Source organism: Atta cephalotes (genome assembly GCF_000143395.1).
Source record: "Atta cephalotes unplaced genomic scaffold scaffold00004, whole genome shotgun sequence".
In the NCBI taxonomy this organism is placed as follows: Eukaryota; Metazoa; Arthropoda; class Insecta; order Hymenoptera; family Formicidae; genus Atta; species Atta cephalotes.
The window spans coordinates 8,750,052-8,766,100 of NW_012130068.1; positions in this window are offsets into that span (position 1 = coordinate 8,750,052).

Here is a 16,049-nt window from a genome sequence, read left to right on the forward strand (position 1 = left end):
TCTCATTGAGCTGTAAGAATTTTTTCAAAATTTTTATCAATTTTTTGATACTGCATTTTCTTATGGCAACTATTTTTACCAACATGAGAAAAGATGGTATTTAAAAAATTCTGAAAAAATTTTCAGAACTTTATGAGAAGAAAATAAACAATTTTTGTTTCTTGCTAGTTTTTTGTAAAGTTGATAGTATTTGAATAAAAAATTATTGAAAACCAATATTCAGCGATTTTTAGTAATTATCATCAGATCCTATTAATTATTGCGTAAATTGCAAAATGGTAGAGAACTTTTCGACTCAATTTAGTCTATTCTCTCGCTATGCGAGAGTTTTATCGTTAATTATCAGACACCTTGTATAATAATTTATTAAGATATTAATAATGATGGAATTTACTAACAATAAGTCATTAGCAGTATATACACACAGGATGAGGCATAATATTTGCACACCACTTGGTAAAAAAAAACTTGATAAACTATAAGTTGTATGAAAAAAATATTCCAACACATATTGACATAAAATATTAAATATCTCGTAAAGTATTAATTTTTTTATAATCATACCTTAATACATTTATGAACAGAATAATAAAATGAATCAATTAGTGTAAAGAAAACACATAGTTGCTTATTTAAAAAATTATCTATTTTATATAAAGATTATGTGTTTCGCGAACTTTCTCCGTGTCGGATCCATTTTTGGAATGCCAACATTTCGTGAACCTTGCAGTTCACTTCATCAGGACGAGGAGCAGCCTAGTACTGTATGAGTATCAGGCTGCTCCTCGCCCTGATGAAGTGGACTGCAAGGTTCACGAAACGTTGGCATTCCAAGAATGGATCTAGACACGAAGAAAACCCACGAAACTAATATATAACACATACATAATTTTAATAATGTACATAATTTTATTAAAAAAACATACTTCTATGATGTGATTGAGTTATTTGAACATTTTGTTTAATACTTTGATATTCAACGTTTTTCAATGTTAAAATAATACACTTTATGAGCAAGCGAACAAACAATATAAAAATAATATAAAAATATATAAAATATATAAATATATAAAAATAATATAATTTTCAAAGGTAAATTCTAAAATAAATAAATACATACGCCAGTTTAACATATTATAAATGTTATATTTTTATTAAGGAAATATACTTTCATAATTTATTTATAATGTATGTCAGTATTAATTTTTTACATAATATTTGTGTGACCTAATATCTTGTATTAAATTAATACAAAAATTTGAGTGGAAATTTAACACAAATTTTCCAACTATCTTGTTAAGTAAGAGATTCCTCGCAACAGCTTTAATCTGTATTATTTTGATCGAAATTAGGTCACAAATTAATGCTGATATATTACACTTTTCTTCTCTAGCGTTATTACAAGAAAATTGTAAGAAATGCGTAAAAGAACTCGAAGGAAATATCAACGTGGGAATAAAATGTGCACGGAAATATAATAGCAGTATCTCGAACAAAGGTATATTGTTTTCCGTCCGTTACCAGAGGGAAATTAGAGGAAAAAGCACGCGACCTGAAAGAAAAACGCCATCGCGATCCCCCGGATATAAAATGCTCGGCGTAATAACTTCTCAACGACTACGTTAGTGTAGAGACGGTTCGACGGATAAGCCGCGTGTTCCATTAATAATCTATTTAAACTAAGCGACAACGCGCGACGACGTCATCGGAATACGTAATCCTGTCCCTTAACTCTTGTCCCGAAATGCAGAAATGTAGCGTAAATGCTAAGTAGACACGTGCGCACTTCCGGTATCCGCTCGCCCGCATATGCGTAATGTAGTGTGCGATCGCGCACACCACGGAGCCGTATTGTGCGTGTCAGACCGGCATTGTAAACAGCTTAAAATAGCATTGACGTTCTTCTCCGTTTAAGCGTTCCGCTCAAAACCTTGTATGATTTTCGCGGTTTCTCATCCTATGTGCTCGCTCCTCTTCGTCGATTCGACAAATTTTCGACGTCGACGCAGCGAGCAATGCTTTTTATCCCCCTGACGACAACGACGACGACAACGACGACGACGGCATACAACGACGATGACGACGGCTCCCGGCGTTTCTTCCTCTTCTTGCCTCTCGGCTCGGTCGTGTTAGTCGTTTTACTGTCGCTCGTAACAAGAGTAATAGCACCCGTGCTCGTTGTCTGAGCACCATACAGTCCTGCGGATTGTTAACCCCAGTGAACTTATTTTTACACAATTTCGTGCCAGCGCCGCTTAAGACGCTCGTAACGCGCGTAAAGCCAAGGACGAGCTCACTTTTCGTGCTTCAAGAGCTTTTTGTGTGTACATCAGTATCTTATCGTAAATAAACTTCGACGAAGAATGGCGAGCAAGAGAGCGTCTAGCTATGACAGAAATATTTAGTAAAAGTTAAAATTAATTTAATTAAGTTAATCGAAAATTAATGTAAACTGTTTTCGAAGAATCCGCTGTGAAAATTTAAATCGGAATTTCTTTAATAACAGACATTAAAATACCATTTTCATACTTGTGATTTAGATTCGCAATAAAGGATTCCTAGACGAAAAATTATAGGAGCAGAGTACGGATTTCGTTACACAGTTGGAAAATTTGTGTTAAAAACATTTCACATCTTCTAAATTTCTATTCAAACTTTTAATTTTAAGTTAGAAAATAATACAGATGTTATATGAAAATCAACGTAAAGAATATAACACAATTGATACAATTTGAAAACAAATTGTAGAGGAATATTTTTTCAATAAAATTAAATTCATAAATATATTAACATTCTCTCTCTTTTCACTCATTTATCGTAGAATTTATATTCAAAATTACATTATTCTTATATTATTTCCTTAGTTTTTTTAATTATGTTTTTTACTTATTCAGTGTGTTACTTTACACTAAAAAGTGTTAAATATCACTTTAACATAAAATATTCAAATAACATAATCATATTATATTGAGTTTAACACTCAAGTATTACAAATTCAACACAAAAATTTTAATAAGGATTTTAAGACAAGTTCAAAATGTTTCTTTCTTTCTTTGTAGTTTGAAACTGTCTGATATAATTATTGTACTATTCTAGTTTAACCAAATTTAATAATTTCCTTTGTAATAAATCTTCGCGGCAACTATTACAAACCGTTAAGTTTCTCGCAATTCTATTACAGTGCGTCGCGATTAGTATTTCAAGAGAAAGAAAGAAAAAGCAAAGTAGCATCTCAAGTACGCGGAAACATATATATATATATATATATATATGTAGATAACAGAAATAAATTAACTTTTTAAACTGCCGGGAGAAAAAGAAATGATCCAGACACGATGCATCTAAATATACTTTATATTCAGTACTCCTTGTCGCAATAAATGCCCGGATATAATATAGATAATTGCGAGATTATATCCAGTATTATCTCGGCTACAATCTTATTCCTATTTTCTACTGACGATTTAATTATTAGAAATCAACAGAAATTACGATAAGGAAGATTAATTTACAAAAGTCGTATCGTTAGGTTAATTGATGATTCGTAAGATAAGAAATTATTATAAGCATGAATGATTAGCTCTAAAAGCACATCCTGTGCTTTTACATCATTTAATTAAAGATTTTTAATCCAAGAAGATATTTCTCGGAGGTGCGACATCTTTTCTAGGAACGCGAAAAATATTCTGAATTTAAGAAAAAAAGATATAGAGACAAATATATATTTTCGTCTCTGTAATTTTCTTTCTTCATAAGTGAAATTAAAACGGGCGCGTTTTTCACAAGATTGTGGCGTTTCGCGAGTTGTGTTACTCCGGGAAGATAAAGGGGGGGGGAGGTGTGTTATTCGGTAGAGAAATTCAACATTGCTCCGGTCTAAGGTCAGAGGTTTTGATCTCGCGACGTTCAATCACGCCGCTTATCCGACAAATTGCGTTCTCCGCGGGCATGCACGTCGCGACATCGGCGCGATTCGCAATATCTCCGTCGAGTCGTTCCCAGCATCCTTCGAGCACAGGAAGCGCTTTGGTTATACCGCCAGAAGACGATGTATTCCGGAGACAAGAGAGAAAGAGAGAGAATACGACCACTCTAAAACCGCCGGATTTTCTCGTAAAAACCGCCCTTAAAGGCGGGTCCCAGTGGCATTAGCGAAATGTCGGTAAGAGCTGCGACAGCGTACGACGGCCGCCACCTCACGGTTTAATGTCAATCCTCAAATGTCACGTAACCATCCACTACTCCGGCTGTGTCCTTATCGTCTGCGAGCTCCCCGGGGGACTCTCGCGGGAATAACGTTTCGACACGGTACATTGTGCTTCTATCCTCTCCTTGCTCTCTCTTCTCTCCTCCTCCTCTTCTCCCCTCCCCCCCCTCCTCCTCCCCGATCACGACCCTGAAAACTTTTGGTTTCCTTCGGTAGCTCGTTATTCCCTGGACGCAGCTCTCCACCACTAATTGGATATGTATTTGCTCGTTCGTCTCCTACACAGGACAAGCGTTATCGTTCTCGCGCCAATGGCGGCCGCTTATTTGTACGGCAGTTTATCTTTTTATCGAACAATATTTCTGACAGTCTCGGGTCAACTGAAATATATCGTATCGTTAAATCACGGTTTTTGGCTATCTCTCCGCTTTCCTCTGTAAATTGCACTCGATAAAATGAATTGAACGTTATATGAATTTAGTAAAGTGTGACAAGAGAATTGTGCGGCCTTATCATCTTCAATTTATTGAGACAAATTTTATATTGACAATTGATACAATTAAATGCAAAGTAAAGAACGTCATTTTCGGTTAAAATAGATCTTATTACTTATATATAGAGTCCTAGTTAATCAGAGATTCGATGTTGGTTATACATATTGAATTAGATTAAAGTCCTAGAAAATCAAACCTGCGACATTGAGTTGATTCAATTAATTCGCCGCCATGTTAGTTCCTTATTTAAGGGAATTCTAAATATGATTATTTATATTGAAAACAGCATTTGCACGCGCGCGCACACACACACACACACACACACACACACACACACGCGCGCGCGCGCGCGCGCGCGATTTACGTGTCATTGATACATCTATCTCATCTCTTCTATCAATATCTCATTTACGCACGCTACACATACACATAAATTTTCGTATAATAATTACGTTTTAATTAGATGTCTATCACCAATTTTAAGAATTTCACACTGTTTCTTCATGCAAACTACTAATCTGTGAACTACTATTTCGTAAGTACAGAGATTGCATAGTTATGAAGCAAATGTTGTCATTACATGATAGCTATGGAGCGCCATATTGGAAATGAAAGATCTCAATTTCGAAATTTTTTGTCGTTCTCAGCATAGACTCTACTTCACAGACACATATTAATATGTATACTTTAATCTTGGAAAAGGATTTTTGAATCTGGAAAAAAGGAAAAAGTAATTATTATATAAAAATTATGATTTAATTGATAATACATACAGTTTTAGGATCTCCTTAACAGTACAATCAACGCGATGCTACAAATGCTTTGATCGACGCATTCTTTGATCAGTCAATTAATCAATTAATAAAATTCTATTTTCTGATTAGTCAATCAAATGCTTCAAAGCATAAAAGATTTTAACTGCATCACGTGATCACAGCGCCATGTTCATTCTTTACTATAATAATCAATCAGACCGTACATGATGTGTTTCACGTGGGTTCACAACGCTCGCGAATATTATTAGTCTTTTTTTTGTTTAACATTTGATAAACAACAAGGAAAATAATAAACTGCGATTCTAAAAAAAGCGTTGTGAGCGCCAAGTAGAATGCAGCTATTTCTATGTCTCTAATTTTCTAGAACTCTAAGTTTAGTTAATTCACCGCCAGTTGCCACTATTGGCTGCAGTCAGCAGACTTAATAACGCTCGTTATTATTGGTATGTTCTTCAACAATAAGACTTTTAAGATCTAAAAGAACACAATAGAAGCAAGCGCTCGCTCAATTATTGAATCTGCTGAATGCGCTCATTATAATTTCTGAATATTCACTATCATGATGGAATTAGAAAGGTGAAAGGTTACGTAGAGAGAAGGATGGGCAACATTATGATATATTTCGACTATTAGATCAATCAGACGCGAGCGGCATGGCAAACCGCGAATTTTAAAACAGATTTATATGATATGAAAAAAAAAAGATGGATGATATATAAATATAAAAATACATACTTTTTCTTCTAAAAAAACGCACTGTAAGGTGTAAACACAGAAACATCGCAATATAAAACCTGATAACTAATTACCTGATAACTAATTAAAGAGAATAAGTGACAGTAGCACAGATTAAGGAGCTGCAGATAATGGAAAAAATATTAAGAACAGGAATAAATACTAAGATTTCAACGAATCAGAAACTAATTATATTGGAATATATGTAGATACGATTTTTGATAGGTACACTAAAAAAAAGATTTGTTGCAACAACTTAAATAGTAAAATATGGCATAGCCTATCCGCAATCCGCGGTATCAGTATATGATATCGATAGGCTAACGCAACTAAAATTTGTTGCTAACCAAAACCTGCAGCCATATTTTACTATCTAAATTGTTGCAGCAACTAATATTTTCTTTCAGTGTAGAAATCTTAATATTTATTCCTATTCCTAATATTTCCTCCATTATGCAGAAATATATTTCTAATAGAAGTAGTGACTTTCGCCAGCTATCATATTGTTTCTTCGCATTGCCACTCACGTCTGATTAGTTGAACTCCTATTTTATACCACTGCATATTCTTCAGAATATTTCATCTTTCTAATTCTACCATGCCCAATATCATATTGATTTACGTGATCATAGCGTAATTTTTAATTCCTTATCTTTGATAGCCAAAGTATCGAATTCTTTAGGCTCTTTAGATAGCTAATTAAATCGTATTCATTCATGACGAATCTTTGATTATCTAAAATTCTATTGACGCTTAATTAACATTTTTTGCATGAATCCCTTACAATATTGTTAGCCATCAAAATCCTTTTTGACCGAATATAATACAAATTGAAACATCAAGTTACAATCAATGCTATTAAAATTACTGATAAAAAGATTTTATAAATAAAATTTTCATTTTATCACGCGGTGGAACAACGCATAGAACGCATTGTTTCGCATGAACGCAATATTAACAGAGTAATCAATGTTAATGCATACGTGTACGCATAACTTCCATGAAATTCCATTAATACGACAGTCATTTTCAAAATCACTACTCGCGCTTGCCTGGCATTACTGGCGTGCGCTGCATATCGCTTGTACATTTACGCTGCAACATCGCCCTTTTCTATTTATGTATACATCGCCGTACGGGAATAGCTTTCTGATTTTCACGTGTACGCAATCTGGTGAACCTATTGCAGCTGGAAAGTTATATTTGTCCGCAATTGGAGCTGCGCGCGCGTTCCGTAAACCCGCCTTCCACTTGTTTTTAAACACGAACTCTTGTTCAGAAACTAACATCTGTTTTTTTTTTATCGGTTTAGCGATCTCACGTGATGCATCATCATTGACTCAAAGTTTCCGAGAGAAGAGGAAATATCGTCATTGCTTATCGTTTCTGAAAATTCAAATCTTGTGAGGGAACCATAATGTTTGGTTAGCCGACTGATTAAACTTTCAAAGGTTTGTCTATTGAAATCGATATTTTCCGTGATACTATGTTATCTTATTTTTCCTCTTAAGCGTATATAGTCCTTATTAAAAGTAGCATTTCCTCTCTCGGCTGTGTCAGTCTCAGTCCAGATATAAATACGCGTGAAGCACGGGTATTGTGGGAACAGGCGGTTTATTTAGTAAGCAAGATATGAAAATCCGTGCAAGTGACGATTCGGATGCGAATCGAATAAACAGTTTCTCTGGACATGACAGCTTATGCATGCGCACGTGCAACTGCGAATGCGTCCGCGTACGGATACACGCATAACCGCGTGTAATTGAAACGCCGAGAATGATGTAGAGACATTGTTACCGCATACGGAAATAACCGCTGCTTGCGCAGAGAAAATGATTTTAAATCGCCGTCTAACGTTTTATAAGTAGACGGGACAACATAAAACGATAGTTGGACTAAGACTGATTTTTATCACAAAAATTTATTATAACAAATGCATTGTTTTAAATTATTAATTATTTTTTAAATTAAATTTAAGGCTAAGTTGTTTTGCCTTTCCATAAACTTCAACTCACTTCTTACTCTCTTATGCTCTTACTTATTTTATATGTCCATTAAATAAAATTATCACATATTTATAGTAGATAATTATTATATAGGTATTATCTCAGAAAGCTGGTCGCATAAATAATTTTATGTTTAAAATATTTATTACAATTATAAAAAAATTGTTAATTAATTATTATAATAACAATATGCAAGTATTATAATTAACAATTTTTCTATAACAAGTATTTTGAACATTAAAATAACAGTAAAATTGTATATAATCGACATTTTTACCCGATAATAATTATCTACTTTTTCCTTGATTATTAAAGGAATGTACAAGCTTCTCGTAGTTCTTTCAATAAAAACTATTTCCTCGAACTATTTCTTTTTTTTCAAACACTAATTGCTGAGACTTTTCTTTTATTGCACTCTGTAAAGTTTGCCTCGACAAAAGTAGTTCAATATGATGGTAGATCGTGGCTTACGGGACACCGCTATACGAGTCGAAGTTTCCATCGCTATCTGCGAGGAAAGCGATGCCATGCAACCGCGGTTAGCCGCAGACTCGATACGCACATTCAACGACTCCGAACTGCAATTACTAGTAACCATCTTCGCGCCGCGACCTCGCATAGTTATACTGCCGTTATGCGAAATTTCCGGTTAATCCGACGACTTTCGCGAACGATCGTGGCGGATGTTACACGCCGCGAGAACCTCACTCGGCAAACAAGATTGAACTTATTACATTTCGATGCTTTATCGCGATTAACAAGGACGAGCAGCCAATGAAGGAAAATTGAATCAGGCGTTGCAATAAGGTATAACAAGGCATTTCATTATTAATGTCATAGAGCTAGATTTACATCGTCTTTACCTGACTGTAGAATATTTATGAGCTTTCATGTTTGAGTCTTATTGGCTGCGTCAATCGCATAACGTTGTCTTCTTTAACTCGTTATCGAAAAAAAATACATTACTATGACTATGATTTTTATTTTGAGCTTATAGAATGAAAAATATACAGATCGCAGATTGTTGAAATATGTACATAACAATTTTGCTGAAATATTTAAAATTTTTCGTTACAAATTTGAAAATAATTCTGGACCATCAAAATATACATGAGACACTAGAATGTCAAGATTTTTTGCAGCCTTTTCTCATCATGCTTGAGTGTCTTACATAATTATTTTATAATTAATTAGTACTTATTTTAAATACACGGAATTGTTTTAATTAAATCCAAGCTTGATCTGTTTAACCTTTATTTCTTAACTAATTGTGTGTTCATATCGTGATCTAATATGATACTTTAATATTATTTTAAAAGTCTAACAAATTATTGTGTGATCTGTATCTAGCTAAATTTTTACTCCATGAAAACGATTCTTTCCATGTAAAAATTAAATATTTATTAAAGATATATAAAGATATATTTATTTGAAACAAGAAATGTTAATTTGATTTAACAATCATGTTTTTTATTGAACAAATATTTACTGTAAGTAAATGTTTAATTGGCAGTATTGAACTTAAATATTTATTAAAATTAATTTTTTTCTCATTTGTGCATTTTGTAAAAAAATAAGTATAGAGAACTATTGAATTGAATGATATTACGAAATGTCTACGGGGGCGGAGATTCCGAAGAACGAATATTTGATAATAAATCACAGTCACAAGCCGCTGTTAAGCGCGAAATAGCCAAGCATAAAACAGCATTCGGCAATGATTTTCAGACACCCCCGCTAAAGCCGTCGCGGTAGCCGTCACGGCCAGATGGATTTATCAAAAGCAAAACGTTATATGCGCAACCAGAGTCCGCCATCAAAACATTTCAATTCGAGATGGATTTAGCTGGTGGATATCGCCAGCATTTCACAAGCGAAGTCTAAATCGGGAACCGATTGACGCACGGCCAAATTTTACCGGTCCGCTTCTTAAGTTCGGCGCGGTGCGGCGCGGCACGTCGCGATGCCCGGCGTCGTGATCGATTTTCCGAAGCCAAACACCTGGTTTTCGTATCGACTACTCTCCCCGAGAAAGAGTATTATTCCCGAGTAAAGATAGATGGTGAAGCTCGGAAGACGAGGGACATGTATGTATACACCAATACAGGGCTGTGACCAAGTATCCTGTCGCCCTGAAGCATAATGCTATAGTGCCACTATTTCCTCGCCTTTTTCACATTTTATTCGATTTATTTCGCTATCATCCAACAAATTTTCAAGAGTATTCCGTTTCTTTACTCCAAAATATAAGTAAAAAAAATTAATAATTAAGTGAAAATTGATCAAGAAATGTTTAACACAAATAACACAACACTTTCTGGGACCTGAATAAACAAACTGTTTTCCAATGGATTTTGAGTTATTGAAAATGAATTCGACGATTTAGCCTATGTCAGGCATGAAAAAATTGATGTTTGTATGCCATAATTAATGATTTAGTATTTTTTCGAAATAAATCTTTTTCTAATTTTATTTGCGCCAGCACTTTAAAATGCTTTTATCTAATGTTGTGAAATTATATTTATTACGGTACAACTTCTTTTTATATAATATATAATTAGCATATTATAAATCATTAAATTATGCCTATTCTAAATATGCTTTAAATTCATATGAAAAAAATCGTACCATAATAAATATCAATTTATATTATAGGTAAAAGATAGCACTTTAAAATGACGTAAATGAAATTTAAACAAAATTTATTTTAGTCGTGAAAAATGATAAAATATGGCCAAAAATGTCAATTTTGGTACATTTTCTTTCAATTTGATTGAAACGTGATAGGCCAATTTCGCCGAATTCGTTTCCAGCGATCAAAAGTCTATTGAAAAAAGCTCCGTTTATTTAAATTCCCAAAAAATGTTGTACTGTATTATCTATTCAATTTAATGATATGCTAATTATATATATGAAATTATATATATGAAAAAAAAATGTTCCATAAATATAAATTCATATTATAGATAAAAGATGGCGCTTTAAACTGATGTAAATAAAATTGAAAAAAGAATTATTTGGAATAAAAATACATATAATCAAAAACATCAATTTTGGTGTATTTAAGCTCAATTTTCTCGGAAATCTGACATGAAAAAAATAAATCAATTTTGTCATCAAATTCGTTTTCAATGAACAAAAGAAATTATTGGAAAATATTTTATTTATTTAAATTCCAAAAAAAGTATATTTTTGTACAATAGTGTAAATAAAGAAGGCCATATTCAATTAAAATTGTCTTAATATTTAATCTGTAACAGGAACATGTATTTCTTATTCCTACTAAAGTAAAGTTGTTATTAGTTTTATTTTTTAAAAGAATTTTTCAAGTTCGAAATTGTGAAAAATAAGATCGTAAAATATAAATTTATTGCAAATTGTATTACTATTTAAAAATTAGAAAAAGTTTCAGAGACACTGGAACCACCCATGTGTTCCAGATACGAATTAACATCTAATGTTTTCGCATGAATTTTACACAATCCAGTTTAAGCAAAATATGCGTTATTTATCTCGAAACACAGTTAAGTGTTGAAGTAATATCACAAATTAAATTGACAATTTAATAGTACTATGTGTTGTTAAGAAATATCTTCTAAACGCTAAAGAATTTATTGCCAAAAACATCACCCCTAGACAAGATTCGAATGTGAACCTTTCATTTCACATAGTTTGCTTAAACTCGAAATTGTGAGATTCATGCAAAAATGCATTATTAAACATCAAGACTCGCTTTGATTGAATATAATCTTCTCCGCTTATTTGTGTTAAAAAATTAAGTCTATCAGAAAAGAGGAAAAACTATTTTTCAACCATTTGACAGAAAATTATTGATTAATCAAATAATATTGGCAAAAAGAATATATATATATTTACATAATATATTTTTACATAATAAAATGTCATTTTTGATTTAGTAACTCTTAAAACAACTCTTTTTGAGTTCTAATTTTGATGATTTTTTAAAATCATGAAATCGAGTTAATTCATTTTTGATTGATTGATAGGCCAATATTTGCTTGACACATTTGGTAATAATTCGAAAATTACTTTTTATTTAATCGTGTTGTCACTTTCGAAATAAGAAAGCTATTTGTTGAATAATTTTTAAATGTTCGATTTGAAAACTATTGATGTATGTGTTGTCTCAGCAATTTAAATAGAAAAAGTATTTAAAAAGTAACGCGTTTTTCTAAAAAATAAATAATGATTTGAAATAAGGAGAGAAAAATACTATTGTAGACTTTAATCTATTATAGATCACCTCTATATTCATCGAAGAATTTATTCAAAATTGTTGGGAATTATAGAACCCATTCTCTGAGCGCACATAATTTATCTCGTATGAAATTTATCGTTTCTAAAATTTTGGTACGCTACACTGGGTTACAGTCCTGTATCTACAGGACATTGCATAAATGGTAGCTCGGTTACGATCAGTAACCGGAAGAAACGACAACCACATCCGTCGAAAAACGTTGTTAATGTTCCCATCCTTTATCCCGCCGGTGGTAATTTATAGCGGGCTAATTGAAGCGCGCTTGAGTGTTAATGATGCGGATTTTACATCACACGAAACATTATCGACTAGTGAATGGTGGATTTTATCACTTGAGTTGAAGTGATTAATGTAGAGTATCATTTAAAATACGGTTTGAAAAGCTCTCAATTTTGGAGGAAATATTGTTAAATATAATAGTAACCAGTAAAGGTATTATGAAAATTGAACGAACGAAAATTTAAAAGAAAAATAAACATATTTTTTGGAGATGTTCAACTTAACGAAACAAATATCTAGCTAAGATTAAAAGCTTCATATTTTTAACAAAACGTTACTCCTGCTGGCTGGATAAAGAGAGAAAAGAATCTGAAAAAACTGTTTTAAAATTATCTGAAAAAAACAGACAATCTGAATGTAGAGCTGTTTCTACATGGCACGATTTCAGCGCGATTGCCTTCAGAATAAAAGATTCAAAAGCAAGAAAGAAGACAAACAAATAATAAATGGGAAATTACGACGAGCGGAATCGCGTAGAGCCTGCCAACTTTCTGTAAGACTTATGGGTACACTGGTTTCGATACTATTATAGAATACCATCGTCGTACCAGATGTCAGTACCGTGCCCAAACGCAAAGTTTCATACTAACTGCCAAAAAAAGAAAAGCCAAGGAAGAAGCTCAAGACTGATCTCTTCTTTATCTTGAAAAGAATTTCAGAGAGAATTCACCTAAGGACCAGCAAACGATGTCCGCAATTCCATATCCATTATATGTTTCCATATATCCATTCGCGATTACAAAAAGCACATTTCCATCTTTGAATTTCTGTCCGTAGCTTTTTTTTTGTTATATTTTTACATTTTTTTATATTTTTTGTTATATTTTTGATAATTCTAAACAATTTGTCAGATCTTAAAATATAAATGTATAATTAGTCTCACTATTCAGTATGCAAAATTATTCCCAAAGTTTTCCCAAATTTTACTAATTTCCCTCACAGCAAATTTTAACGTTGCAAATAAAAGATAAAATAATTCAAGGTGTTTACTGAAAAAATTCTTGTAAAAAATCTCTTGAAAATTCCTGCATTTTCTTCAGATATTTTTGTTCAAAATTTCAGGTGCATTAAAAAATTTTGTGATGCAACTTTGAAATAAATTAGAGTATAAGTATTGCAAACAAATTATGTATTGAAAATTAATAGAAGAGAAAGATTCTACGAGATTATATCTATCATTTTTTACAATTGGAGTCGCGAAACTTATAGGATAATACAAGGATAAGATAGGGAAGGTTCATTACAATATAGTATTAGTGAGTTACTCTATTCCGTTGAGTATTATCTCTATTTTACTGGGTTGATTATTTTGTGTAAGCTTCGAGTAGATCTACAAGAATGTAAAGGAGATATGCGCCTCTAGCTGATGCATTGAAATTACAGATGGATAAGTTATGGAAAACAGGCAGACCAAATTTTTTAATATATAATAATAATTGATTTCTGATTTTTATTTTAAGTTTGACTGTGGGCAGTGTGTTTTATTGATGTCTAAGTGTGTTTTATTGATAGCATAGAATAAAGCCAAACCCGATGTGTCCTGATTAATCGAGATTGTTAGGTTTTTAAACGACATCGTTTTTAGAAAGAAACAGAATTCCAATTTAAAAATAAAATTACAAAGGTTGATTTTCGAGAGTAAAAAATCCCTTCCTCCAAAATTATAGATTTTCCAGCTTTTTCCAGCAAATCTTCTGTATTGTTATTTTCCAAATTTAAATCAATGGATATATAATCAGTGATTACCCAATATATTTGGTAATTAGTGAAATTTAACTAAAAAAGAGAATTTGAACATTATATAATTAAAATATCGATATTTGTTAGTTCCAATACCACACTAAATTTATACATTAAGCAAGATTAGTTATATTAAGAATTCCATGTTGATTTTTTTTTTAGTTAAATGTCAGTATAAATTTGCTGATTTCCAATGAACTGATATCAATGATTATCCAGTGATTCGAATTTAGAGAATATTAGGATTATAATAATAAATTGGACATATTCGACTGAAGAATATACAATATTTTTTTTTAATATTACACCAAGTATTACATTTCGACTTGAAAATCATTAACAGTAGAGCTCGTAAAGGTATTCGTCCGCTATTGTCTAGTCTACCTCGAATAATAGACCGATCTGTTGGAAGTGCGAAGTATTACGGAGAGATAAGTTTCTCGTCACGTCGTACGCGGGCTTTTTCCTTCGTGCAATTTTAAGACTTAATTAAAACGAAATCCAATTGAAATATTTATGCGCCAGGGGAAGTGTTTATTACGACGTCGACTGTGCTCCACGTTCGGAGGTGGCGTGTAAGCCGCGGACGGTATTTGCAAAATTAAAAGTACGAACACGTGTACCGCCGCTGGATGAGATTATGCAAACTAAGTTTACATTTAGATGCAAACATAAGGCTTACGCGCCGGCTAAAATGTAAGCTACGTACATTCGCAGGTGTATATCGTGTCCGTTCGGCGCGCATGCACTGAACTATCTACATATTATGTATACCGCGCGGACATTACAGTACGTCGTTCGTGATACACGTTGACTTAATCTAGCATTAGAATATGAGCGCGGTAAGCGCCGGAAACAAGCGCTGGTTTCAGCATTTATAACCGTTAATGGATAAGACATGTTTCTGCCAAGTTTGACGTCGTTTGAATGTCGCTTCATGTGGGATTAGAAGCATAATAGATACTTTCTAGTTATCTGTTAAATCCATAGTCAAGCTCCTACTAAATATATCGTTATTTTTTTACTCAAATGATAATTAAATTTAACACTATATAATGTTAAATTGACACTGTATAGTGTCAAATATAACCATTGTTTTAGTAAAAAATAACGATATGAGTAGGAGCAGTGGCGACTCACATTAAGTTAATTTTTAACTATAAAATTTCGTTCCAAGAAGATATTGCTTCCTTACTTCTAAAGTGATGGAATTCAAAGAACTGACTTTCTTGGAAAAATTATTTGTCAATAGAAAAAATTAAAACTAATTTTTTGACAAATATATTCTTAACACGATCAAATGTCATTCTTATCATTTTTGTTTCGTAATCTTTAACTCTATTCGTTTAAATTTATTATATGATCATATTGTTTAAGTCAATATGATTAAAAATTTTACAAAAATAATATATATTTGGTCAAATAGATCCAAATCATCAAGGATAAAAATCCTTTTTTAGTTGTGACAATTTCGATTTTTTAAAATTACCTTTTATCTTGTTGACGACTTTTTATCAGGTTATTTTTAATGAT